The sequence below is a fragment of the Typopeltis vanoorti genome, chromosome 20 (genome assembly GCF_054136105.1).
Source record: "Typopeltis vanoorti isolate ZY-2024b chromosome 20, IOZ_Tvanoo_1.0, whole genome shotgun sequence".
In the NCBI taxonomy this organism is placed as follows: domain Eukaryota; kingdom Metazoa; phylum Arthropoda; class Arachnida; order Uropygi; family Thelyphonidae; genus Typopeltis; species Typopeltis vanoorti.
The window spans coordinates 7,548,956-7,569,144 of NC_143568.1; the positions used below are offsets into that span (position 1 = coordinate 7,548,956).

At 35.1% G+C, this 20,189-nt stretch overlaps 1 protein-coding gene across 1 annotated transcript in view; it reads right to left on the reverse strand.

Annotated features, from left to right (window-relative positions):
- Window positions 1–20,189, reverse strand: part of LOC150095215 (tyrosine-protein kinase Fyn-like) — a 269,513-nt gene that overhangs the window by 222,238 nt on the left and 27,086 nt on the right. The window lies entirely within an intron of this gene.

Here is a 20,189-nt window from a genome sequence, read left to right on the forward strand (position 1 = left end):
TTCCACATTATACAGTTCCTTCCAACCATTAAATTTATGAATCATTTTAATGGATGGAAGGAACTGTATAATGTGGAAGGTTTGCATTTGATTGGTTTTAATTGGGCATCTTAATGTCAAAATTAAGCAAATTAAATTTGTCCATTTATGATATTGAATTGTATCACTGTAGAATGATGCATCCCAACTGATAGCTGAAGGTGTCTTGGAGTTGGGATGCATCGTTCTACAGTGATACAATTCAATATCATAAATGGACAAATTTAATTTGCTTAATTTTGACATTAAGATGCCCAATTAAAACCAATCAAATGCAAACCTTCCACATTATACAGTTCCTTCCATCCATTAAAATGATTCATAAATTTAATGGTTGGAAGGAACTGTATAATGTGGAAGATTTGCATTTAAATGGATTTGATTTGGATGTTTTAAGAAAGTATTGTTCAGTGATAGTTTGGATGTGCAAAGTCATTCCAGAAGCTATGTAGGAGGAGGGTCAGGTGAGTATAGATGCAGATATCCTAGAAGTGAATGATCATATGATATTGAATGTAGCTCCTGAAGTTCTTGACTTTAGTGAAAAAATCAACACAAGGTGGAAGGGAGGATGTGAGATGAAGTGGGCATTGCAGTTTAAGAATGCTACTGCCAAAAGTATTCAGAATAAGAGAGGGGAGATTTTGGCAATGGTTAGTTCAACATGGCCAAAAGTTATAGGCATCAGTGAAACTTAGTGGACAGAAAACAACATAATAAGAGAATGCAAGGAGTACAGTATTTTCAGAAGACAGAGAAACAGAACTAGTAGAAGGTTTTTGCCAATGACAGCAAAAGAACTGAAACCAAAAAGAGAATGAGTACATCAAGAGGATAGGGGCACAGAGGACAGTTCATGTGAGGCGCTCTAGTATTAGACCAAGGCTAAGAAGATGAAATATACAGTCAGTTGTTACCATAGGCCAGAGGATACAAAGGAGAATGTGGATGATGTGCACTGGCAAATAAGCACAATAAGTGTACACTGAGTAATCATTATGGGGTACTTCAATTATGGAGAAATAGACTAGAAGGAGGTATGATCATAGAGAAAAAAAAAAGGAATTTATAAAACTACTGAGAGATATCTCCTGACACAACACGTTATAGATAGAACTAGAGATTCAAGAGTGCTGGATCTGGTGATAGCATGATAGAAAGTAGCAGTAACCAAGGTAGCCACATGGCCTCTGTTTGGGGAAGTGATCAGTCTTGACCCAAGTCAAGACCACATGATGTAGAATTATTATTATTATTATTAAATAAGTATCTCCAGAGTCAGAAGACTTAGTATGGGATATCCATTATTCACATACCCATCATACCTCTCCTTAAACTTTACTGATTAAGCAGTCACAACACCTCTAGCAACCCATTCCACCACCCATACGACACCCTCCAAAGCAAACAATCTAGTCCTAACAATCTTACTAACCACTCTTATAATAATTTCCACAGGTGATAGGTTTTAATAATGGCAAACCGTGAGCAGACATATAAATACAAAATTAATAATGGAAAAACTCACGTAAAAAGATAATTTAATAGTATATTTTTGCCTGTGTGTCACAGGCATCTTCAGTACATTTTAAGCTCAAATTAAACAATAACTGACAATTCCAAAAAGTGCCACCTAAGTAGCTAGTGTAAGATAACTAAAAAGGTCAATAAATTTCCTAACAAAAAAAAAAAAAAAAAAAAAATTATATATATACAATAAAAAGTTAGGAAAGATTAGCTGAATTATAAAGTACTATCTCCCATAAAGGAGATAGATGTAAACCATCAGATCTGTTTAAGTTAGGCGAGTGAAGTAAAGTTTCACGTTTCTTTATAAAGCCGTTCCACGAGGAACTGACTTTCGTGAAGGACTGTTGTCTTTTTCCAATGAACTCTATTGTCTAGTGATGATGGCATGTTCTGCAAGTCCAGACTGTTCAGGTTCAAGGTATTGAATATAAGACTGGTGTTCTTCTAGCCGAATAGAGGTAGATCTACCTGTTTGTCCGAAATAAGATAATCCACAAGAGCAAGGAATCTGGTACACACCTGGATAATTAAGATGTGGAAGCTTGTCCTTAGGAGAAGTGAGAAAGGTGGAGATTTTTCTGAATGGTCGAAAGGCAACAAAAATATTCAATGGTTTTAAAACTTTTGCTATACATTCACTAATGCCTTGTACATAAGGGATAGGAATGCATGTTATTTCTTCTGTATTTGAAGAGGAAGACAAACTACTCATAGCTCTTTTGATGAAGGAATGCTGAATCTCATCACCATCCCAGTCAAGAGGCAGGAACTATTAAAACACTGGTTCATCGTGCCCACTCCTTTTGTTCTTCAGACGATCCATTACAGGAATAAACTGCAATATATTACTTCTTCCTTTCTATCTAATGGATAGAAGAATTCCTTCATCAAAAGAGCTATGAGTAGTTTGTCTTCCTCTTCAAATACAGAAGAAATAACATGCATTCCTATCCCTTATGTAACAAGGCATTAGTGAACGTATAGCAAAAGTTTTAAAACCATTGAATATTTTTGTTGCCTTTCGACCATTCAGAAAAATCTCCACCTTTCTCACTTCTCCTAAGGACAAGCTTCCACATCTTAATTTTCCAGGTGTTTACCAGATTCCTTGTTCTTGTGGATTATCTTATTTCGGACAAACAGGAAGATCTGCCTCTATTCGGCTAGAAGAACACCAGTCTTATATTTAATACCTTGAACCTGAACAGTCTGGACTTGCAGAAAATGCATCATCACTAGACATAGAGTTCATTGGAAAAAGACAAGAGTCCTTCACAAAAGTCGGTTCCTCATGGAACGGCTTTATAAAGAAACGTGAAACTTTACTTCACTCGCCTAACTTAAACAGATCTGATGGTTTATATCTATCTCCTTTATAGGAGATAGTACTTTATAATTCAACTAATCTTTCCTAACTTTTTATTGTGTATATTTTATTTATTTATTTTTTTGTTAGGAAATTTATTGACCTTTTTAGTTATCTTACACTAGCTACTTAGGTGGCGCTTTTTGGAATTGTCAGTTATTGTTTAATTTGAGCTTAAAATGTATTGAAGATGCCTGTGACACACAGGCGAAAATTATACTATTAAATAATCTTTTTATGTGAGTTTTTCCGTTATTAATTTTGTATTCCATAGGTGATCTCCTCATTCTCTCCATTCCTGCCATGTACAAAAAAAAAAAAAAAAGTCCTGAGAATCAATCCCATAAATCCCCTTTAAATTATATGCTTCTGTCATGTCTCCTCTTGTTCACCTATCAGCCACTGAAGCCTATACCATCAACCCCAACCTCATAGGAGCACTCCACAGACCTACAACAATTTCTGTTACTTGCCTCTGGATCCTCAGCAACACTTCATCTCTATAGAATCGGGGTGTCCAGATCTGCACACAGAAGTCCAAATGTGGTCTCATTAGAGCCATGAAGAACCATGTACGTGTGAAGAGGCTTAAGTGCTGTGAGGACATCATGTTGGAGGCTTAATGGATTTTTTAACAACACTCAAAAAGAATTAAAATAGACTTTAATACTTCCTATATTTCGTCCTAGTCACTAGGACATCTACGGGGATTACAAAAAAATTAATGTAACATATGCACAAATAACAAACAATACTAAGCCCAACCACGTGGGTGACACTAAAGTCCTATCTAGGTAGAGCGCCCTCTAAGGGCAGTCGTAGGTGGCCTGGAATGTAAGGTGGGAACTCTGGTGATGAGTGTTTCCCAAATCTTCGGAAGCTTAATGCACCCATATTTATTGAGATTTGGTTGGTTTTTGAGAGCTGCTGCTGCTTCTAAGAAAAGTCTCTCTTTCTTGAATTTGCTGTGGTGGAGCATGGTGGTTTTCTTCCATGATACTCTGTGGGTGGTGTCCAAAACATGGTCAGCCAAGCCTGAATGGCCATAGTTGTGTTTGAAGATGTAAGACTTGTGTTCCTCTAGACGGATGGATGCTGATCTGCCTGTCTGTCCAAAGTACGCCAGCTTACAGGAACAGGGTACTTTGTAAACTCCAGGCAGAGAGAGAGGAGGGAGCTGATCTTTCGTAGAGCGGATAAGGGTAGCCAGTTTGCAGTGGGGCTTATATGCTGTGTGTAGATTGTATTGTTTTAGTATCTTGGCTATTTTTTCAGATGTGCCACGGATGTAGGGTATGGTGATGGCATTTTTAAAATCTTGTTGACGAGAAGGAAGGGGAATGGGGGAGGAGTTGATTATTTTTTTGATACTGTGATTGCTGTAGCCATTGGAAAGGAAAGTGCTGTGTATGTGGTTAAGCTCATTAGTGAGGGCGGTTCCACTGGAACAAAGATTGTGGGCTCTCTTGGTAAGAGTTTTAATAATGCCATATTGTTGAGTGGGGTGGTGGTGGGAGAGTTTGTGAATGTATCTGCCTGTGTGTGTGGGTTTTCTGTATACGGTGAAGGTAAGTGTATCATTAGGCAGGCGTGTGACTAAGGTGTCTAGGAAGGGCAAACAATTGTTCTTTTCCTTTTCCATAGTGAACTGGATTCTTGGATGTAGACTATTGAGATGACTGAGGAAGGAGCCTAATGTGTCTGGGCCATGAGGCCAAATAGAGAACACATCATCTACATATCTTAGCCAGATAGAAGGTTTGAGTGGGGCTGAGTCTATGGCTCGTTTTTCGAAATCTTCCATATAGAAATTGGCAAGGGGGGTGAGAGGGGGGAACCCATGGCAGTTCCCTCTATCTGCTTGTAGATTTTGTTGTTCCACGAGAAATATCCAGAGTTAATGGCAAAGGAAAAGAGATCTAAGATGTCAGAGGGAACTGACATCTAAAAAATCCATTAAGCCTCCAACATGAAGAAGAACCATGTAATCTGATGTCCTTTTTTGATACCTTCACAAAATGCTCTTAAACTTCAATTCTCTATCCATAATCATCTCCAAGCTCAGTTCTATCAATATAACACACAGTCTGTGATCTCTTTCTTCCTCCTTTCTTGCTCCTTACAACTGGTTACACTAAACTAGCAGTCATTCACTCTCCCACACTGCCAGTCAATCTATGTCCTCTGCAGGATCTCTATATCACCTTCATTTACCATTGCTCTTCCAGTTTATCATCATCAGCTAGCAACTGAATATTTCCTGTCAAATAATTTCCAATATCACTAGTGTACAAATTAAATAACAGTGGACCAAGTACTGAGCCATGTGGTACTCCACTGGTCAGTCACTTGCCTTCTCCTGGACTCAATGCTTCTATAAACTCCTCTTTGATATCTGTCCATGAGTCACCCCTTAATCCAAATCACCAGATGTATATCCATCTGGTCCACCCCAATTAATGCAACAGAATTCTATGTGAAATGCTTTCAAAATTATAGTACAGGTGATTATGACAAACTGAGAAGTAACCTTAAAGTGCCATGCCATGGCATAAGAATTTGAAAGGGGGGGGGGGGATGTTAGAAGTGCATGGGAAATGGTTAAAGGTATGAGGGTGGTTCCACAAGTTTCCGGCCTAACTTTTAGAGGTGACAGAAAGAAAACAACTGTCGCTTTTCAACATAATCTCCCTTTACTTCAACATGCTTTTCACATCTTTGAATTAACATTTCTATGCCCTTGAAAAAATAGTCTGCATGTTTGTCTGCAAAATGGCCTAAAACTGCATCTTTTACCTCATTGTCATCTGCAAATTTTCTTCCTCGAAGGTCTTTCTTCAGTTTCAAGAAGAGGTAGTAAGTCACTGGGTGTTAGATCTGGACTGTAGGGTAGGTGTTCAATCTCCTGGAAGCCACGGTCCTTCACTGCAGCCGTCGCAACAGCCGTGTGGTCTGGGGCATTGTCGCGAAGCACGCGAACACCACGACTCAGCATTTCGCATCTCTTTTCCTTTATGGCATCATGCAGTTTGTGCAAGAGTGAAACATAATATTGTGCATTCAGGGTGGTATTCCTTTCCTTGAAGACAATCAAAAGAATTCCCCGGTAATCCCAAAAGATTGCTGTCGTGATCTTCTTGATCCACCCCATTTACTCCAATTAATGCAACAAAGTCCTATGTAAAATGCTTTCAAAATTATAGTACAGGTGATTATGACACCTGTACATTTTCTCAGAAGTGCTTCGCCTGGTTTGCACCAATCCATGGGTTCTCTTTTGGAAAGAGGATCATAATAAAGGAACATAGTTTCATCCCTGGTGACAATGGATTCCAGGACTTCTGATTACTTTGACAAAGCTCTAAAAACTTGCGGGAACAGATCACACAATGCTCCTTCTGAATTGAAGAGAGAAGTTGGGGAACACATCGCCTTGCACTGACCATCATGTGAATCTTCTTGGGAAAATGATGTGAAAGATGGTTGTTATAGAAAGCCCCAACCTTGATGAGATTGCTTTGAGCTTAGCTGTCTGTTACTGAGCAGTTCCTCCTCGACAAGAGAGACATTTTCCTCAGTCATCACTTCCACAGGCCAATGAGGATCATCTTCAATGCTCTCTTCCTAGGCGAAACTGTTCAGCAAATAAATACAACAGAAACGAAAATTGAAATAACAGAAATTGAAAATGCAATTAAAAAATTTAAAAATAGAAAATCACCAGGACTAATAATATCAATAATGAATTATTAAAAAAATGGTAAAGAAATTATAATTCAGAGTTTAAATATATTATACAACCAAATAATAAATACAAAAAAAGATACTGGTAGAATGGAAGTATAACAATACCAATTTTTAAAAAAGGAGATTAAAAAAAAACAACAGAAAATTATAGAGGATAAATTTATTAAATATCTCATTAAAAGTACTAACAAGAATCCTAAATAATAAAATAACAAAGGAAATTAATCTATTACATGAACAAGGTTTCAGAGAAGATAGATAACGTACAGATTCAATATTCATAATCAGACAATTGATATAGCAAACAACAAATACAATAAGAAACTATTTATATGCTTTATAGACCTGGAAAAAGCATTTGACAGAATATTAATTCAAGATGTAATAGAAATATTGCAGAGAAGAAAAGTAGCAGAAAACATAATACAAATAATTAAAGAAATATATGATAATACTAGCTGTATAATAAAAACTCAAGGAAAAATAAGTAAAGAGATACAAATTAGTAATGGCATTAGACAAGGAGACTCTTTAAGTCCAACAATATTCAATATACTAATGGATGAAATAATACAAAAAGTTAATAAAATACAAAATACAGGAGTGAAAATAAACAATAGAATAATAAGAACTATATGTTATGCAGATGATGTAATATTAATTGCAGAAAATGAAACTCAGCTACAAATATTACTACATACATTTAATAAAGCAGCAAAATTGTATAATATGAAGACATCAAAAACTAAAACAAAATGTATGACAATATCACAAGAACCACAAAGATGCAAATTAGAATTAGAAGGTACTATTATTGAACAAATAACGAATTACAACTACAGTGTGGCCTCGTACTTCAAACGTTCCAGAGTTCAAAACGCTTGAGAACGCAAGAAATTTGATTCGCAGTTCGAACGGCATTTCTAAGTTCGAACTATAGTCCTGGAACTCAGAGTCATATAGCATTAAACAGTTTCGGCACATCACTGGGCATGCTTATCCCCCACTAATTTCCCTCACTCACTTCCCCGTGCCTACGCAGTGTGTGTGTCTGTCTCAGTCCGCTGTGTGTTGTCCCTTACTTTACACAGTCTAGTCATTGCACGATACGTTTGTGTAGAGAATTTTTAACTGTTTTTGGCTTTTTTTTTTTTTTATTGCCCATGGCATCCAAGAATGTAGAAAGAACAAAACCTAAAAGAAAAGTTGTAGTATCGACAATTGAGATGACAAAAGAAATTATCATGAAACACGAAAGCGGTACGTGTTTCACGGATCTGGCAACGATGTTTAAAATGTCCAAGTCAACGATAAGTAGCATTCTTAAGAATAAGGAAGCAATAAAAGCAGCAAATGTGGCTAAAGGTGTGACAACATTGAACTCCAAGAGATCACATGCTATTGATGAGATGGAAAAACTCCTTTTAGTGTGGATAAACGAGAAGTGATTAGGTGGCGACGTTATTACCGAGAGAATTATTTGTGAGAAAGCCAAACATCTGCATAGTGAACTTGAGAAATGCACACCTGAGACCAGTACTGAAAATGGGGAGTTTAAAGGAAGTAGAGGCTGGTTCGATAAAATCAAAACTAACTGGGATCCATAGTGTTGTCATGCACGGAGAGGCTGCGAGTGCCGATGTAGAAGAAGCAGACAAAATTGTAAAAACCTTTACGAAGCATGTGGATAGTGAGGGATTTGTATTTCAACAGGCTTTTAATTGCGATAAATGCCCAAAAGGACCTATATCACAATAAGAAAAGACGTCACCGGGATATAAACCTATGAAAGATAGAATTACTTTGCTGCTTTGTGGTAATGATAGTAAAGACTGTAAGATAAAGCCTTTGCTCGTTAACCATTCTGAAAATCCACGCATTTTTAAAAAGAACAATGTCATAAAGAGCAAATTCGGTGTTATGTGGAGGGCCAACACGAAAGATTGGGTTACCAGAGTTTTTCACTGAGTGGATTTATCAAGAATTTGCTCCCATTGTAAAAGCTTATCTTAAAAAATCTACCATTAAAAGCTCTTCTAGTGATGGACAATGCTCCTGCTCATCCCCCAAATTTAGAGGAGGATTTAGTTGGTGAATTCAGTTTCATCAAGATAAAGTTTTTGCTGCCCTATACCACTTCTATCATACAAACCATGAAGTGATTTCAAACTTCAAAAAACTGTATATTAAAGCTATGTTTTAAAAGTGCTTTGAAATAACCAATGCCACAGAACTGACTCTTAAAGAATTTTGGAAAGAGCATTACAATATTCTTCATTGCATAAGGATCGTTGATAAGGCATGGAAAGAAGTTTCTATTAAAACAATGATTTCTGCTTGGAGAAAACTCTGGCCAGATTGTATTTCAGTCAGTGTAGTAGTAAGCTGTGAAGAAGCATCTGTTGTAAATGAAATTGTGTCTTTGGGTAAAGCTATGGGATTAGAAGTGAGTGAGTGATGAGGATGTAGAGGGGTTAATGGATGATCATAAAACCGAACTCAGCACAGAAGAACTTCAACATCTTCATGATCAACAAAAAAAAAGAAGTGGAAAAAGAAATTTTTATGGAAGAGAAGAATGCCAAAGGATGCATTTCCAATGCCGACCATCAAGAATTGTTCTCTGTTTGGGTTAGAACACAAGCCATTGTGGAAAAATGGCACCCTAATAAGACAGTAGTGACCAGGAATATCAACTTATTCGATGACAACGTGATGGGTTATTTTAAAAATATCAAAGAAAATCGCCTGCGCCAAACAATATTAGATAGATTCTTGTCTGCAGAAAAAAGAGAACGTGAATCAGCATTCTCAACTCCAGCTAAGAAGTAGAAAGAAGACACTTAACAACGGGAGCATTATTTTCGTCTTTGTGATTTTTATATCAAAAAAATATTCTTCACTATTATTTTTATATTGTAATAATTAAAATTAATAAAATAAATGTAAGATTATTTTGTTTAATTTTTTCTAAGTTATTAACATTAAAAAACCTAAAATAGATAAAATAAAAAAAATTATTGAAATTTTTTGGATATGGGAACAGATTATTTTGCTTTCCATTATTTCTTATGTAAAACCTTGATTCAGACTTCGAACGATTCATAGTTCGAACGGGTTTCTGGAACGAATTAAATACAAACTATGAGGCACCATTGTATTTAAGTATACAACTGAACTGGAAAGGAAGGCCACATCTAAAAGTCAGAGAACAAGTTGCAAAAGCTGCAAGAATATCAGGATGCTTGAATGAAGTAATATGGAAAAATAAACATCTTAGAGTAGAGATAAAAACCAGAGTTCATAAAGCAGTAATCAGGCCTATTATGACATATAATGCAGAAACAAGACCAGACACTAGGAAAACAAGACAAATGTTAAAACACAGGTGAAATGAATATATTAAGAAAAATAGTAAATAAAACTAGATTAGATAAAATAAAAAATACGGATATAAGAAAACAGTGTGAATGGGTAGTAACCCGAAGAATAAAATGGATTGAACACATGGAAAGAAGAAGTGAAGATAGAATAATAAAACAAGTCTATAGTTGGAAACCAAAGAATAAAAGAACAGGAACACCTAGAAAAAGATTAAAAGATACTATTAAAGAAGATGAAGTCTTGGTTGCAACAGATACTAGATCTAATGCATGAAGAAGAAGCTTAATGTAGTTCCGTTTTTTTTTTCTTTCTCACCAGCGGTCAGGCTAAGATAAATTATTATTATTATTATTTGTGACACCTCCAAGGAGTCTGAACACTTATCGCGGGAGGGCCCTATTGTACAACTCTCCGTCTCCACCACTACACCGAACCTCTACCACCAATCAACAACATCAGCACCATCTACTGCCCACCACCACAGCTAGTATTTCTTGTCTGTAAATTGCATGTGTTCTGAAGGGCCGATTTGTCTGTATGCAGGATGAAAAACCCAAGTTTCCGGGAGAAAAAACTCTGCTACCTCCAGATGAGATCAGCTAACTCATCTTCGATTGAAAATGATTAACAAACATTTTGATTCATTTTAGTTTTGTATAGTGCAGCATCATGTAGCTTGTATCATGTACATATGTATGTTTTCCTGATGATGACCTCAATGCACAAGTCGAAACATAAACTGTTACTTGCTTAATCTTAAGTAAAGTAATTATTCTAACACGTGTTTTGTTGTGTCTCTATAAATTCTTCACTATGAATGCTGACCACCGTGTAACCTTAAAAGAAAGAATATTTTTATGGGAAGAAAAAAAATAAATAAAAATTTATTTTATCATTTATTTTTCATGTAAATTTCCCAGTTTATCCTGGGGTTTTTCATCCCGCAAAGCAGACAAACCGGCCTTGAGAACTCAACACTTCGGACATAGGATACACCGAGGCTTAGGGCTGACCACCTTATCCTGTGAATGGTTTGAGGTCTGATGATTAATAAACTCTCAACACCGCAAGGTAAAAGAGGAAAAGGAAGATAAGATGAGATGAGATTGATAGAAACCATGGAAAATAGTTGCTATCAATTATTGCATATAAATCTTGAATCAGCATAAAAAAAAGAAATGCCAGAATTTTTTTTTTTTTTTGATATTGCCTAATTACAGTTAGATGACCATTCAGTTTTTATTTTTATAGTCAATAAAGATTTTTGAGAACAAAATTACTTTAATGAAACAATTAAAAATAACTTTTATAGTTTCTTATAATATATGCAATATAGATAAGCTTTTAAATAGAAATATAGAACAAAACGTATACAATATACTATTATATTTCTGATCTGTTTATCATATAATTATAGTCTGTTGTTAATAGCAAGAAAATATAAGACAAAACTTCTATCATTCAAAAATATTTTTGTTAGTTTTTTTTTATCTGAGGGGGAGAAAAAAAAAAAGCCATCAATATATACAGAAAATAGTTGCTATCAATTATTGCACATAAATCTGCATTAGCCTACTAAAAAAGAAATGCCAGTCCTCTTTTTTTCTTTTTTTTTTTTTGTTAATATTGCCTGATCACAGTTGGATGCTATTAAATTTTTTTGGTTCGCAAAAATCTTCATTGAAGATAACTGCTTTTCATGAAACAACTATTTCGTCAAATAATGACAAATGCATTTATTAAAAAGTTTGCTGTTTCTTCTTAATTGCCTAGTCTAGCTGTACTGTTACAACCTGAACAGCACATACTGCTTTCAGCACATACAAACAACACGTATAATAAGCATATAGAAGTGCTCAATGTTTGAAATATGCCCCTTTTACCTTTATACAGGCCTGAAGCCTGTGAAGCTACATATCAATGGCGGCATGCACATCTAATGGAAACGCTACCGCTGCTCACTCCGAATCCAACCTGTACAGTTAGACAACTTTACTGATAAACATGCAAATGCCACTAATGGAATCAGGCTCGCGCAAGTCTGTGGGCAGTAAGAGGGTGTGCAGAAGTTGTAACAGTATTTATGGCAAGACTGTACATGTGTTGTTTATTTATATAGAAATCTAGTTATAAAACTCTTAACAGAATGCTTACAGTTTCTGCATTTCTAAAGTCTTGATTCATAGAAAACAAACTATATAATGATGTATAATATTATCTACAGTATGTGCAGCTAAATTCTCCCTTCCCAATTTCCTGATTCATGCATTATAAATTGGAGCAGTCATGAAACAAATTATGTATTAGTCTAGCTTTTTGCATAAAATGAAAATAAAACATTAATTATTAATGTTGTTCTTATAAAATGTTCTTTCAATGTTCAGCTGGGAAAAATCTTGTGCACTCTCTTATTTCAAAAAAAAAAAAAAAAGAAAAAAAAAAATACAGATACTGTAACTAATATTTTTCTTATTTGGTAATTTTTTGCAGTAAGTACAAAGAAATCACTTCACATCTGAAAAGAAACAGATTTCTACTATGAAGAATTTATAGAGACAAAAACAGACATGTTAGAGTAATTACTTTACTTATTATTATTTACTTTACTTATAGTATTTGTACACTACCAGAAAGCCTCTGACAGAGTCTTAAGGAACAAAATGTGGACTGAACTCAAGAATATAAACATTCCAAATCAGCTGCTTGCTGTAATAACTAATGTATCAGAACACCAAAAGCTGTAAGAATCAATCAAAAGTTACAAAATGGGAATCAATAAACAGAGGAGTCCGTCAAGGATGTCTAATGTCACCATTCTTATTTAATACCTATATAGATGAAATAGAGACCATAACAGGCCACTGGGCCTATTACTGGAAAGGGTGAAGAAGAGAGTAAAGAAATGGAAGGAAAATACAAAAATAGCATTTAAACTGGATCATGAAACTACACTTAATACAATTTTGTTTGCAGATGATCAGATAATCATAACAAAAAGTGAAGATGAACTCCAAAGATCAATATATGCCTTAAACATAGGAGCAAAAAAGAATTTGGAATGTAAATATCAACAGACAAAACAAAAATCATGGCAAAAAAGGATCTCCAGCAAGAAGCAAAATGATGACTGAAAAAATCAACTTCTTCAAATACCTTGGATGTGCTGTATCATATACAAAAGAAGCTCACACTGACATCAAAATTTCAGACTTTGTAAAGATAACAGGAATGATCAATAATATTTTCAAATATAACCAAGTTCCAAAGCATACAAGAAAAAGGGTTTATAATGTTTTGGCAAGACCTTCTCTACGGTACAGAAGTGAATTGTGAACCATAAAAACTGCAGAAGAAAAAAGAATACAAACTGGAGAATGAATTCCTGCGAAGGACAGCAAGCTATACTCTCTCAGGAAAAAAAAAAGCGACACAGAAATATGTAAAGAACTAAAAATAGAATCAGTATTGAATAAAATATATGAATACCAAAAGTGGACTGAACATATCAAAAGAATGGGCAGCTCGAGATTAGCTAAACAAAATACTCCGATACCACCCAGTTGGAGGATATACACCCTCTGTCCAAATAGAACCGAACTTTTGATAGAAAATAAAACACAGGCCAATTATAATTATTGAAATCATTTATTTCAATCAATATATTCTCCATCGGCTTCGATGCAGTGTTTGGCATGGTCAATTAATTCATTAAATGAGTTTTTTATATCAGTTTTTGGGATACTTGTTGAGGGTTGTGGTTACTGCCGCTTGAACGTTTTCAATGGCATCATATCGCTTTCCTTTCATCGGCAAATGAAATTGGGGGAAGAGAAAGCCATCACAGGGTGCTAAATCAGTTGAATACAGCAAGTGATTCAACACGCAAACTTGGTTTTTGCTCAAAAACTGTCTCACAATGTTCGAACGATGAGATGGTGCAATATCATGCAAAAGTGACCAGTTGCTTGCATCATGATATTCATGCAATACGTGACGAATTCTCGTTATCAATCACTTCAAAACTTTGAGATAAAACTCACCAATGACCGTTTGGCCAGGAGGAATGAATTCTTTGTGGATAATGCGCTTGAAATTGTAGAAACAAATCAGCATTGTCTTTACTTTTGACTTCTCCAAGCAACTTTTTTTTGGATGCCTTCTTCTGGTGGTCTCCACTCAGCACTCTGGTGCTTTGTTTCAGGCTCATACTCAAAACACCATGTTTCGTCACCAGTAATGATCGCTTCAAGGAAGTTTGAGTCCTTACGAGCAGATTTAATGAGATCCTTGCAATGTTCAATTCGATACATTTTTTGGTCGTTGGTCAACTTGTGGGGAACAAATCGCGAATTGAATTTATGAAAGTCTAAACTCTCCATCAAAATGTTGTGCACAGTTGATTTTGGAATCCCGAATTCATCTTCAATCAATCTCACAGACAATTTCGGGTTTTCCTTGATGAAATCACACACTTTTTGGATGTTAACTTCACTCAGTCCAGTTTTTGGACTGGCCGGGCTTTTTGTCTTCGTTAAGCGTCTCATGATCACTTTGAAATTGCTTAAACCAGTGGTAAACTTGAGTATGGGATAAGCATTCATTACTGTATGCTTTTTGAAGCATTTGATGTCTTTAAGTAAAACTTTTACCAAGTTTAACACAAAAGTCAATCATAGCTCTCTGTTTAAAACTCATTTCCCGACCGTTCATCAAAACACACTGTCACTCTTGGCACTATAACTCGGCTTCTAATGAAACAATGTCATAAACAGTTGACACAACACTAATGAAGGTTGCCGCTTTCAACAACAAAAAGATACGACAGGTGGCACCACTAGTTTCTTCTATTTTCGAAAAGTTCGGTTTCTTTTTGGAGAAAAGGTGTAGAAGCCAAGAATGGCCAAGAAAAAGATGGAATGAGGCTGGAAGAGGCCACTTGGCCTAAATTCCTGAAAAGGATGATGATGATGACGACAACTTTACTTAATTCTGAAAATAATACTTCATGTTTTGACCTCTGTATCGAGGTTATCATCAGGAATACATACATATGCACAAGCTACATGACATTACACACAAGTAAGATAAATCTAAATACTTTGTTAATCGTTTACCCTAACCTGACCTCTGGTGAAAAAAATAAAATAATAATAAATATAAAAGTATACATAAATATAATTTAACAAATTAAAATAAATTTTTTTGTATAAAAATGTATTTTTTTTAAATTTAAATATAAAAAAATTATTTTGTTATATATATATATATATATATATATATATATATATACACACATCTTCACAGAAACTGCATCACTTGCTGTAATAATGTTTTTTGGTAATTAAATTTGAATGCTTATTTGAAAAGGGATTAATAACACAATAATTGTCACAAATAATGAGGAAGGAAGATAAAAAATATAACATTTTTATTTTTGATTAATATTTGGCTCTTTTTAGTACAAGATGTAACATAATTAGGAAATGACAACAAACTAGACAAATTTGCATATATTTCAAAATGGAGTGGAGAGTGATATTTTCACTGGAAAAACAAATACTAGTATCAAAATTTTGTTTCAATTACAGTTTTACTAACATTCAAAGCTAAAAATTAACTTTTTTGGGTCCTCCTCCTCTCGCCTTTTCTGCAGCTTGGCATCAGCAGGGCATTGACAAAATCAATTTCCTGATGGATGCAACTGTCAATTCATGGTTCCATACCCTTATAATGGCTTCCTGGAACTCCTGAAGTGTTTCTAGCTTCTTCTTCTTGTGTATTTCAGTCCCCATTTGATATTACAAATTCTCAATGAGGGGGTGAGATCTTGGCTATTTCCTAACTACAGTAGGCTCTAGCATTCATTGAGCCACTTATTAATCTGCAACAAAAATTCAAGCTTTTTTTAAGTACTAAACTCAATTCGTGTGGTACATTTTAGGGTTATAATAACATTACTTACACTTTTTGTCCTATGGCAGAGTCATCATTGTTGTGTCAAAAAAAGGTGATGAGTCATCCCTTTTCCGACCTAACATAAGGTAACGTCAGAAAGGACGGATAAGGACATGCTTATGCCTCCAGATGGAAAATGTGCTTATTAATGACCTAGAACATGTATATATTCAGTTTGTAAATATTAAGTAATGTTAAGGAAGCCCATAAACTGAACAGCGAATGTTTGTGAATTAATTAAGATAGAAAATCATGTAAAATTGCTAAAAAGATGTGTATAAGTTAATACAAGTTTTAGGCCATGTCAAAGACAGTTCGGAGCAGCGGTAACCAATCGGCTGCCGCCGTATGCATGACGACACCACCAAGTGAGGGCGCTGTTTTGTGGTATATAGGTTTCTGGGGATTTGAATTGTCCTCTTCTCTCTTTCGTCTGTTCCTGGTTTCCTGAGCGGAGAGCTGAGTAGCTGTGGAAAACTTGCCGCCATGCGTAGCAAGAATTTCCCCTTGCTATACGTGCCACGTGGATCAAAGCTGACGCTATAATGCAACCAGAGTTCTAGAAGAAAGGGCCACTGGTGAATTAATGCCAGTGTACAAGTCAGTGAAAGAATGCTCCTTTTCGAGTAGAATAAAAGAATAGCGGAGACACCATTAAAGAAAATACGGTGAGATCAGAGAATCTAGATAAGAAGGTCCTAAACCTACCAGATAAAGCAAGAACGGTAAGCTGAAACCCTTTTGTATTAAGTTAGAATAACCAGAGAGGAAAGAGAAACTGAACGTTGAGAAAACAGCCAACTTCCGTGTAGTGTTTAAAGAACTGTCTGCATTTGGACATTTTATCTACACCTAAGGAATAAGAGGCATCTTAGGCTTCAGCCGAATAGGAAACCGAGGCTTCGGACTGTTTGTATCGAATGAAGGAAATTAATGTCATTATGTTAAAGTTTAATTTGAATGCTAGCTAAATTGGGGGGGGACAAAGCTTGAAATATAAGAAGGAATATTATCTCATGAAATTTATGCCAGAATTGTAGAATAAGCCTGCATATATATGTATTTTATATGTGTGGTAGTAATGGGTAATTTAGTATAAATTAACAGAGTCTGAGAATAGAAATATAAGGAAGTGTAAGATTTTGTCAGCATAAGAAATTATAGTGTGGAACCTTTTTTGGATGTGTTAATTTAAGAAAAGGGAGGGAACTCAGACTCTTTTAGAATTGAAGGTTTAACTGAAATGTATCTCTATGTTTGTGTCAAAATAAATGTATTTCTTATGTGTAAACCAAATGAGTTTGTCATGTTTCTGTGGATTGAATTACCGCTTGAAAAATCACAAACCGTGTATTAGAGGGAAATCCATTAGTAACTAAAGAAACGGGACCACGACTGCAAACTTCTTGATCCCAGCATTTATTTTTCTTAGTAATCTAAGATAGTATATCAGAATTCAGTTGCCGGATGGTGCAGTCATAAAATAATATAAATTTGTCGGCAAACGAAATAACTGATAAGTACATAAAATAAGATAAAGGCTAACAGATAATATAAAGATTAAATAAGAAACAACTAAGACGTAAAAGGAGAGATATAACATCATGAATAATGCAGTTTATCTGCACGGTAAAGTGTTCTCTGATAGTAGGCAGCAATTCTTATAAAATTTTCTGGTACACTTGTGCATTCACTGAATCTTTTGTGAAATGCAAGCGACCAACACCATAATACAACATGCAGCTCAGATTATCTGACTGGCTGATAATTTGACTGTTTACATCAGACAGTCAGATTGAATTTTTTCCTCCTGATCGTCTTCAAACTGTCTGCCATCGGCACCCTGCAGGTTAAACTTTTTCTTGTCAGAAAAAAATTACTCTTTTCCACTGATCAGAGGTCCATTTCGCATGCTCTTTGAACCAATTTAACAAAGTCAATCTCATTTTTTTTTGTTTAACAAGGACTTTTTTAAGGGCACCTGGCTATTAGTTCCTGTTGAATGAGTCCTCTGACAGTTACGGACCTTGTAACAACTTCGGTTTGTTCTTCCCAGTCCCATTTTAGTTCTCTGAAATGATGCATGGTGATTTTTGAGGGAAGGTTGCTTTACAACTCAATCTTGGCATAGTGTAGACCAGCGCTTCCCAAATTGGAGATGTTAATGTCAGCTCTTTGCTTTATGCAGATGATGTTACACTTCTAAATAAATCCACTACAAGTCTGCAAGATTCTCTGACTAAATTGAATAACTATTGTAATAGATATGGTATGAAGGTCAGACAATGAAAAAAGACAATGAAAATAGGCAGAATCATTGAAAATGTCAACTGTGTTGTGAATGGAGAACCTGTGGAAAAAGTAAAACATTTCAGCTACTTAGACACAATTTTTAGTGAAGACGGTAAATTAAATATAGAAATAGACAACAGAATCAACAAAGCTGGTATGTTAGGAAGTCAATTGAATAAATTCATATGGAATAAGAGAGAAATTAGTCGGAACACTAAATTAGCTGTATACAAGATTGTGTTCAAACCAGTTTTAACTTATGCATCTTAGAGCTGGGTCAGAAGTAAAACACTTGACCAAAGACTAGAGACTGCAGATATGAGAGTCCTGAGAAAGATTATAGGTGTGAACAGATGGCATCAATGGCAATATCATATTAAAAATGAGGATATTAGGAAAGAACTTGACATTGTTAGCATCCAGGAATGCGTTAGCAGAGCTAATCTCAGGTGGTATGGTCACTTAAACAGAATGGGTGAGGAAAGATTAGCAAAACAAGTGTTCTCTGCCAGGAAAATGACCCAGAGGAAGACCAAGATATAGGTGGATTGATACTGTACAAAGTGCCTTAGACGATAGAAATATAAGATCTGATAATGTGGGAGTCTTGACAAGTAACAGACTGATTTGGAGGAAAATTGTAGATAGAAAGTTAGTAATGATGTAAATTTTTCATGTAGTACTATCATATCCTGTACACCCCTTGAGGGTACAGGGCAGGAAATTGATGATGATTCTTTTTCACCAGAGGTCAGGTTAGGATAAACTATTAACAAAGCATTTAGATTTATCTTATTTTTGAGTAGTGTCATGTAGCTTGAGTCCTGTGCATATGTATGTTTTCCTGATGATGGCCTCAATACAGAGGTCAAAATGTCTAGTGTTAGTTTCATAATTATAAGTAAAGTAATTACTCCGACACGTGTATTTTTGTCTCCACAAATTCCTCACTATGAATGCTGACCACCATGTAACCTTAAAAGAAAGATTTACTACTAGTAAATAGTGGATAACTCCTTGTCCCCCCCCCCACACCCAAAATGCCCATTTAACACATCTGCACTTTTTTTTTACATCTTAATTGTTCTTCTTTTCCAAGATAACTGTATCAAATAATTTATAATTTTTTTATAAATTATTTGATAATTAAATAAAACTAAAGCTGTGATTATTATAAATTAATGAATTATCTTGATTATAAGCCTGTAAAGAAATATCAGTATTTCTCTTTAGAATGTCTGCTACTCAATCAAATGATTGAGTAGCAGAATGCAACAAGACAATGTTAAAGCATACTGCACTACTGCTTGTGGCTCTTTAGTGAGATTTCTTGGGAGCTGTTCTTTCTCAGTAGCAATAAGGGTAATCTAAGTTTTCAGCCTTTCCTCAAGCAGAGAGGATTATTATATGGTATTCACAAGACGTAGCCTATTTAGAAATTACCAACCAGAACAAGTAGTAATAATTGGAATTTTTTTTGTTTAAGGGAGAAAAAAAAAAACCCTTAACACTCCTTAACTTTCTTTTTGTGGTATAAATATAAATGATTTTTATATAGTGAAAATATAACATGGAATGTATTTGTAAACTTAGAATGATTTGAAGTTTACAACCGATAGAAAAGAAGGTAATGCCTGAAATAGATTACAAAGAAATAGTCTGCTGCTTTAACAGACAACAATATTATTACTTTATTTCTTTTGTCAAAATGATAAACATGAAGTAACAGATTTTGAATACTGTCTATGAAGACTTTCAAACCAGCAGAAAATTGGTCTGTCCCAGAATTTCTGAAGTTGGAATGCCAGCTTTCTGTCTGAATGAACACTATGTGTGATGGTGGATCGTTCCTTATCCTCTCACTATTCAACTAATA